Consider the following 7,628-nt stretch of genomic DNA (forward strand, 5'->3'; position numbering starts at 1 on the left):
TGTACGGGCCGTACCACCTAACGGGAGGGCTGAGGAGAAGGGAGGGGAGAACCGGAGCGCGTTATTCCTCGCTCGGGCCGCCAGCGGGATGGCCCCTCGTTCTGTTTTCCCTTTTCGGCATCTCACCAGCGAAACCAGCGGGCTCGTCGAGGAACACCCGCCCCCCACCCCCCCGCCCCAGAGTGGTAGGGTCAGCCCCGCGGTGCGGGGGCGGTTAGGGCAGACTGTTCCATCGGGGTTCGCCTTAATTACGGGGCGGGGGGGAAGAGTACCTCTCTGGCGAGCCGTGCCTGCTGCCGGCGCTCCCCGTCCGTCAGCGCGCCGGTGGGCTCAGCCGCCGCTGCCGCCTGCCCCGGGAGCGGTTTGCGGCCGTTGCGTTGCTATGGCGACGGCGGGGCTCCGCCGCTCCTCCCCGCTGCCGCCGTGTGTGGAGGCGGCGGCTCGCAGGGCCGGGCGGCGGCCGTGAGGGGGATGGCCGCGGGGGGATGCCCCGGGGCTGCCGCCTCGGGAGCGGGCGAGGGAGGGAGGCCGTGCCGGAGGGCTCCGGCTGACGGGCCTTCGGGGGAACTCGGCGGGCTCTCGCCGTCCCGGCTCGGGGCCCCGCTCCGGTCCCCGAGGCTCCCGCTGGCTGTGGTGGAGAGGGACGATCGCGGGGGGAGCCGGTGCTGCGGAGATGAGGTCTTCGGGCTGCATCCAGCTCGCGGTGTTCTGCCCCTAAAATGCTTGAATGGGTTGGAAAGTTTTTTTGTTTTTTTAAATTGTTTTTGAAGATAAACAACGAAACGCCATTAGGCAGAGAATCCCTCCTTGCTTGGGGACATGGGAGAAGAAGTGGAGAAGGTCCGGGGTCCTGCACTGCTCGAGTTCAGGGGACGATGGGTTGGAAGTTGGAGAGAGAAGAGCAGGCAGGTCCCTAACGAGCCCTCATTTTCTGCGCCTGTTGCAAAGTCCTCCCTTCTCAGCACCCGATGGGATAAATTTAGTTTTATTGTGTTACTTGCTGGTTTGTATTCCATGGGAGTTGGCTTTGGGAGTTGGTTCAGATAATATTTTGAATGAACGGCAGGGGTATGTAGCCCATACCACCAATATTTTTTTTTATATTGCAGAGGCAAAATACCACTCTTTTTCTAAATTTTAAAATATATCTCCAATCTGTTGGAATCTAGTGATCTGAAATTACTTGCTTCATTGTTAGAAAAGCTTCTGTTGAGGACTTTGTGAGGCTTTCCTGGACAGTTTAATGAGATCTTAGGATGCTGACTAGTTAAAGGGGAACAATAAAGAAAAGGGAACACACAAAAAAAAAAAGGGAGGGGGAAGGGCAAGCAGATAAACAAAAGTGCCAGGAAAGAGGAGACAATAAGAGAATTGCCAACCTTTTAATTTGGTTTGTACATGTATTAATACTCCACCAAAAAAAGTTATTTTAACAGTCTTCATTCACAGAGTGCTTAATTGGCACCCTGCCTGAATTGAACCAGAAAATTGCTCACTTGGTACTGTGGTACCTTTCCAGTTATCATTCCAACCTGGTGACTATAGACAAGAAAAATCTCTGGTGCTGCAGTATCTTCTGGTAGTCCAGTTAAGCAATATCTGGTTCTTGCAGGGTGCATGCTATAAAAACAGTGCCCTTCTAACCCTGTGCACTAGAGTCTGTGCACTGGAAATTAGTGATTTTTTTTAATAAGGGATTATGGGGAGGGGGGACCGACACCCTTAAAAGTAGAACAAAAACTTGCAGTTCTGAACAAGGGCTTTGTGGAGTAGTTGTGGCTCCTATCAGCATTTAACATCTGTATGTGTGTGCATATATATTGGATAAGAAAGATGAAAAGAAGGGTCAGCAGTGAAATGAGGGCAAGAACCTTGGAAGAAAAGCTGGAAGAATGTAGAATTACAATTTCAAACTGAAAAAAACTGTAGGTAATGTAGGCACTCATAAGAGTCAAAGACCATACAGGATAGTGAGGAACTGAGTTCTTAACACTCACTTTTTTTTTTAAGTTGTTAAATGCACTGAAAAATTTTGAGTTTCTAGACAAATACTCAGACCTGAAGAGCTCCAGATGAGTGAAGCATTTCCCTGAGATGCTCAAAGACAAAGAAAGGCCCATATGTTTAATTTATAAATACTTCAGGGGTTTGTTATTGGGTGTGTGTGGGGAAATGAGCGTTAAGAAGCTCTGGTCAGGACGTGCCCTGCCAGTAACACAGGGGTAGTAATATTCACCTTCTTAGAAGAAACCTGCGTGTTTCAGCACAGTTGTGACCCTTGTGTTCTCCTTGCACTAAGCAGGATGAGTATTGTAGTAATACATTATAATTATTGTAAAACTAAAGTGTCTCATTAATCCAGGGTCTCACAGTAATTCTCTTGACAACAGAGAATCTCTGACAGCCTCTTCCTCTGAGGCAGAGACTCGGAAAAAGCCACGCAGCCCATCCCCACCGCCTTGGCGTGTGAGGTGAGTGCATACTGCTGTGTGCTGGATTGCTGTGTGCACGGGTGCTAATCAGTGTGTGAATTGTTACACAGTTGGTAGGGCTTGTTAATGAGAGTTCAGAAAACTGCTCCTGAAGTTTGAGAGTAAGAGAAGGAGGTTCAGTGTCTGATTTTCAGTGTGATTTGCTTCTGGAATCTTTCTTCTTTTGCATGGTTTTACTAAATTTCATTTCTTGCCAGATTCCCATTTCCTCGAAAAATGCTGTGGAATTTCCTTGCTGCACCAATCTCTCAGGCTATTCTGGCAGTAGCTTTTCATCACTATTTCTCCACTTATGTCAGGTAGATACTGAGACAAGAGCTGACCGTTGCTGTTTCTAGCGTTGTCTCTCAATGTATTGTGTTGTTCTCCTGCCAGCGGGTAGTTTGATGTATGATTTTAAGCGATGCTAAAAGCATTATGGTGTAGTGCTGTGCATCCTTCTATGCCTGTCACTTTGTGGGGAAGTGAACACCTAGTGCACTCTCTCTCTCCCAGTACAATAACTAGAGATATCACTTAGCATCTGCAAAAGCTTATTAAATGGTGAAGAACCTGCATATCACAGTCATTGTGTAAGGAAACTACGTATCTTTTTATGAAGACATCTTTGGGAACACTGGTGGAAAGCTGAGAGAGTGAGAGGACGAAGATAGGGCTGTAGCACATGACAATGTGGAGATTTTGGAATAGACCCAAGCTGTTCTCAGTAGCCTAATTTGGAGCATCTTTTTCATCTTTTTTGGTTCACAAGCAATACAGAATCTATAGCTTAGATGGTGTCAGAGCTGCTTTTAACTCCATAGACTTTCTCTTGCCTTTCTTCATATACACTGTGGGATTATTATTGTTCTTTCTTATATCAATAATTATAAGGAAACCCCACTGACTGGTGAATTCCATAGACTTACTCTAGGCTTATTCTGATGTCAAAGAACATATTTATTGTAATATTTGCTGCTTGAAACTTGCTACATTGACTGGTGGGCTAAATGAGACTGAGTTTAAAACCTATACAATAATTTTATTTTTTTTGGCATATTGAAATTAATTCCATGCCCCATTAATTTCTTCAGTAGTGAGGTAATTTCTGTCGCCTCAGTACTCTGCATTTAATGATGTCCCTTCTTGTAGTATCCTAGATATTAAATATCTCACTTATTGACAAAGCAGACACCTCTCTTTCTCTCTGTTTCTTTTCATTATAGCCAACTCGAGAGGTAGAAGAACAGCTGTGTCACTGCTTTGCAAAACATGCTTTCCTCCTGCTTGACTGTCGCAGATTCCACCACCAGGAGGCCCTCGTTAAAGTGCTTATAGCTAGGCAAAGAAAATACCAGGATGGTGAAATGAGATGGAGAAACCCATCCCCACAGGAGTAATCTGAAACTAATACTTATTCTACAAATAGAGTTTTTCAGAGTGCTGTGCAGGCATCTATAAATTAACTATTGCAGGAATCCTAATATCCAACTATCAGTTGTACTGTAACTTTTGAGGATACTGGGGTGTCACGGGTGGTATCCCTGCATTGAATCACCAAGTGATAGCCAGGAAAGTTCATGCCTTTGTCTTCTGGATAGTAAAGCTCTTAATAACGTAAGTAAAATGATAAAATGGGATAAAGCACGGCTTTGATTTCTAGTCACTCAAGTCTGCCCTCTAGCTTTCAGCCAACGAATATGCCTGCCCCTAATTCACCTCTGCCTTCTCTCTTTTAGTTATTTACTTCTTCCCGGGTTTTTAATTTTCTTTCACTTTCCACAGCAGGCTTTTATTGTCTCCTAAAAGTTCTAAATATCTGCACTAACAGTCTGTCTGATTGTTTTCTTTTGCTGACATGACCTTCTTTAAAGAAAGGGGGAAGGAGAAATATTTTCATCCTTTTTTTGCCAAGTGGTGCACTTCTTTCTGTAATTACTGGCTCTTCAAAGCAGCAGTCATTGCTTTGGCTGAAATGTAGACTTTGTTATTCAAAAGAACAGTGTGTCCGTGATCTCTTAACTAAAAAGTATAGAGTTGTCAATTTTTTTTCCTTAAACCCCATTTTTTTCTCTTCGCTGCTGAGTCAAGCCCTGCATATGTGCTTCTGTTCTGGTTTCCCAAGATCATATTTCGGTACTGATGAGTCCCAACACACAGCTTTGTGATGCAGTTTCAAAATGGATGATAGGTGGGAGTAGTTTTGGTCCTGTCAGGAAATGCAGCTTGTGCAAGCTGTAGGCTGCAAACAGACTTAGGCTTTGTCTTTCAAACTCAGTTTCTGCCCTCCTTCCCTGAATTCACACATACACATTCTACACGTTTACATTTCGTTACTTGGGCCTTTTTTATATGTACTAATGTGTAAAACATGTATCCAGAAAAAGCATATATGAAGCCATGATGTTGTATACAAAGTTCCCAGGCCTCTGAAGAGGTTTTCCAATCATTGTTCACCATTCTGGCCGCACTGCTCACCTTAAAGAGTTTAAGCAAATATGTGGGCAGCTCACCCGCTCACGTGCTCTGGATAGAATCCATTGCTTCCTGACACAGTTTGCCATGAGGCTGACCTTGGTGACCAGGAGACACATGCAGTCCACACAGCAGTGAAAACTTGTTTTAAGCTCCATGTCATTCTGTTCCCATTACCTGGCTACTCCTTGCTTGCTTCCATGTCTGTCTTTTAATTCTTCTCTTTGTCTCTTACTTTCACAGTCATCTGTTTCTGTGGGTCACTTAAGATGTCCTTTCCAGGGAATGATGAAATATTAAACCTGCAGTCTGTAAATTCCCGATTAGCAGATGCAGGGAGGCTATACCAGGGAAAGGACCTCTCAGTATGGGTCGGTTTCTTAAGCTCTGTTGTAACCCTCCATAGCTGGCAGCTGCTGGAGACAAGATGTTAGGCCCTCGGGCTGTGGTGTTGTTTATAAGGGAGAGCAAACAGGGCCTGTGTTCTGAATCCCCTTCTAAGCTTATTTTATCTCATGCCTTAGATGAAGATCAACTGTGCTTTGTCCATACAAACAAGTGAACTGCGTCATGAGATGCTGAGAAGTTCAGTGTGTATAGCACACTATGAAGATGGGAGAAAAGTGCTAAGTATTGTGTTCTCTTCCATGTTCCTTCACCGTTCTTTCTCTCCACTTTGCCACACTACCAACCCCAAGAAGCTACACTAACTGGGACTATTCCCAGCTGGAACCAGAAAAACTCAAGATGAGCAACCTGCCATCACCAGAGGGAGGGAAAAGTCATAAGAACACTGATGTAAGCAGTTCTCCCTAGTACCTGCTAATCTAAAGAGGAGTTTTGTATCCAAACCGGGTGGTCATTTTTCTCCTCAGGATGCCTTGATCTATAGGTCTTACTCTGTACTGATTCTTTGTGCTAGAAAGGTATGCTTGTGGATGGCCTTTTATCAAAGGCAAAAATTGGAAGTAACGTGGGCTTTAGATGATGTGGTGTCTGCAGTAGCATGAGAATGGACTGTGTGGCCCGGAAAGTCCTTTCCAGTTCCTGGGTATCTGCTGCAGGCTTATATGAAGATGAGGTAGTTTTCAGGCTTTTGGGGAGTGCAGGTGACTGCTCACTGATGGCTTGAACTAGCCTGGGGTAAAAGCTATTCAGGGACACCAGGAGATTTAGAACCCATTCCTACGAGACCTGTGAAGGCTGGGTACTGTAGTACTTAGAGCAGTAAATGGGAGATCTGCTTGTTTTGGTTTGTTTTCCTGTCTTAATTCTGTGTTGTTCCCTGGGGTAGCAAGGGATGCAAATATGAGACCTACTAGGGCCAGGTAGAAGGTGGTCATGATAGCTCAACAGTTGTCATATAAATAGCTGGATGGTGTCAGTATGTTCAGTAGCAGTAAAGCAGAATCTTCATTGGTTCACAAGGGAAAGAGAACCCTGAAAATACGAATTTTGAATTTGCATTGAATGCCCAAGCAAAATGAGCCTTATGGAGGGTACCCTTTCTGCATAAACTTGGTTCCAAGTCTTGGATTCTGAACTTATGAATTGTTTTTTTCATTCTGCCTCCCTTTTCCAGATTCCTTCAACATGACAAGCAGTCCGGAGAAGACGGGTAAGCACTCGTACAAGAATGTAGGATAAAAATATTTTCACAAAGATGTGCGGCCAGCAAGTGGATGTGTCACAGAAGCTAAGGCTTTCATTAAAAGTATCCACTACTGACCTCTTCATCTTGTTCCTGTTACTGAGAAGTTTGTCAGTTTGGGGTTTGTTTCCCTTTTTTTTGATCAGTTTGTCAGATGACATGAGAAAGGAGTTGTTCCTTAACCATTCAGAAAGAATTTCTTGAAGTCCTCAGCAGTCTTCTCATTTTCTAAGTTTGATCTTACTAATTTCAAACACGTGCCCCACAAGCACCTTTTGCACTTCCCTTGCTGTTTAGGGATTCTCGCTCCTTGCAGGTCATCATTCCGCAGGCGACACTCGCTGTCTATATTGTACTCTCCAGCCAAGATAGAGTAGGGATTTCCTTTAGAAAAGAAGTAAGCAAAGAATGTGGCACAGGGAAAATGATACTTAACTTTGACTTATGCACCAAGTGCTTACATATTGTGAAGAATCTCATATTTTTAATGTTACTCGGAGGGAAGGTCTGTCATGTTTAGAAACTGGTTCCCAGCTCGCACCTCTATGTTATTTGATTCATTTTGGAAATACAAGCAGGTGAAAATCTGAGTCTCTGAAGATTTAAATCCTGTCAGTCTGAAAGAAAGCTAAATTGTTTTCATGGGTCAGCAGACAGGCTGTTCTCACAATTCATTCATTCATTTACCACTAAAGTAGTGTGCTACTTCAGTTCCAAGATTAGACAACTGGTAGTGATAACTTGTTGTCAGGGATTGTGTCAGTATGTCAGACCCTGTGTAGAACACAGGAAAGCTTGTAACTGAAATTGAGACAGGTGAGCCAGTGTCCAACAAGCTGCAAATAAGGATAATCAAGTCAATAAAAAATGGGGATTGCAGTTTCCAAAACAAATGTCCTAACTTTATATTTAGTCATCTAGTCAAGTAGTGACACTTTCCAAAACACTCCATAATAAGCATTTACTTTGCAGTCAATGGGAACCGCAGGTGCCTGGCACTTATCTTTCTGCTGTTTAATTATGAGCCTCTG

Source organism: Haliaeetus leucocephalus, unplaced genomic scaffold (genome assembly GCF_000737465.1).
Source record: "Haliaeetus leucocephalus isolate CR32 unplaced genomic scaffold, Haliaeetus_leucocephalus-4.0 Scaffold0, whole genome shotgun sequence".
In the NCBI taxonomy this organism is placed as follows: domain Eukaryota; kingdom Metazoa; phylum Chordata; class Aves; order Accipitriformes; family Accipitridae; genus Haliaeetus; species Haliaeetus leucocephalus.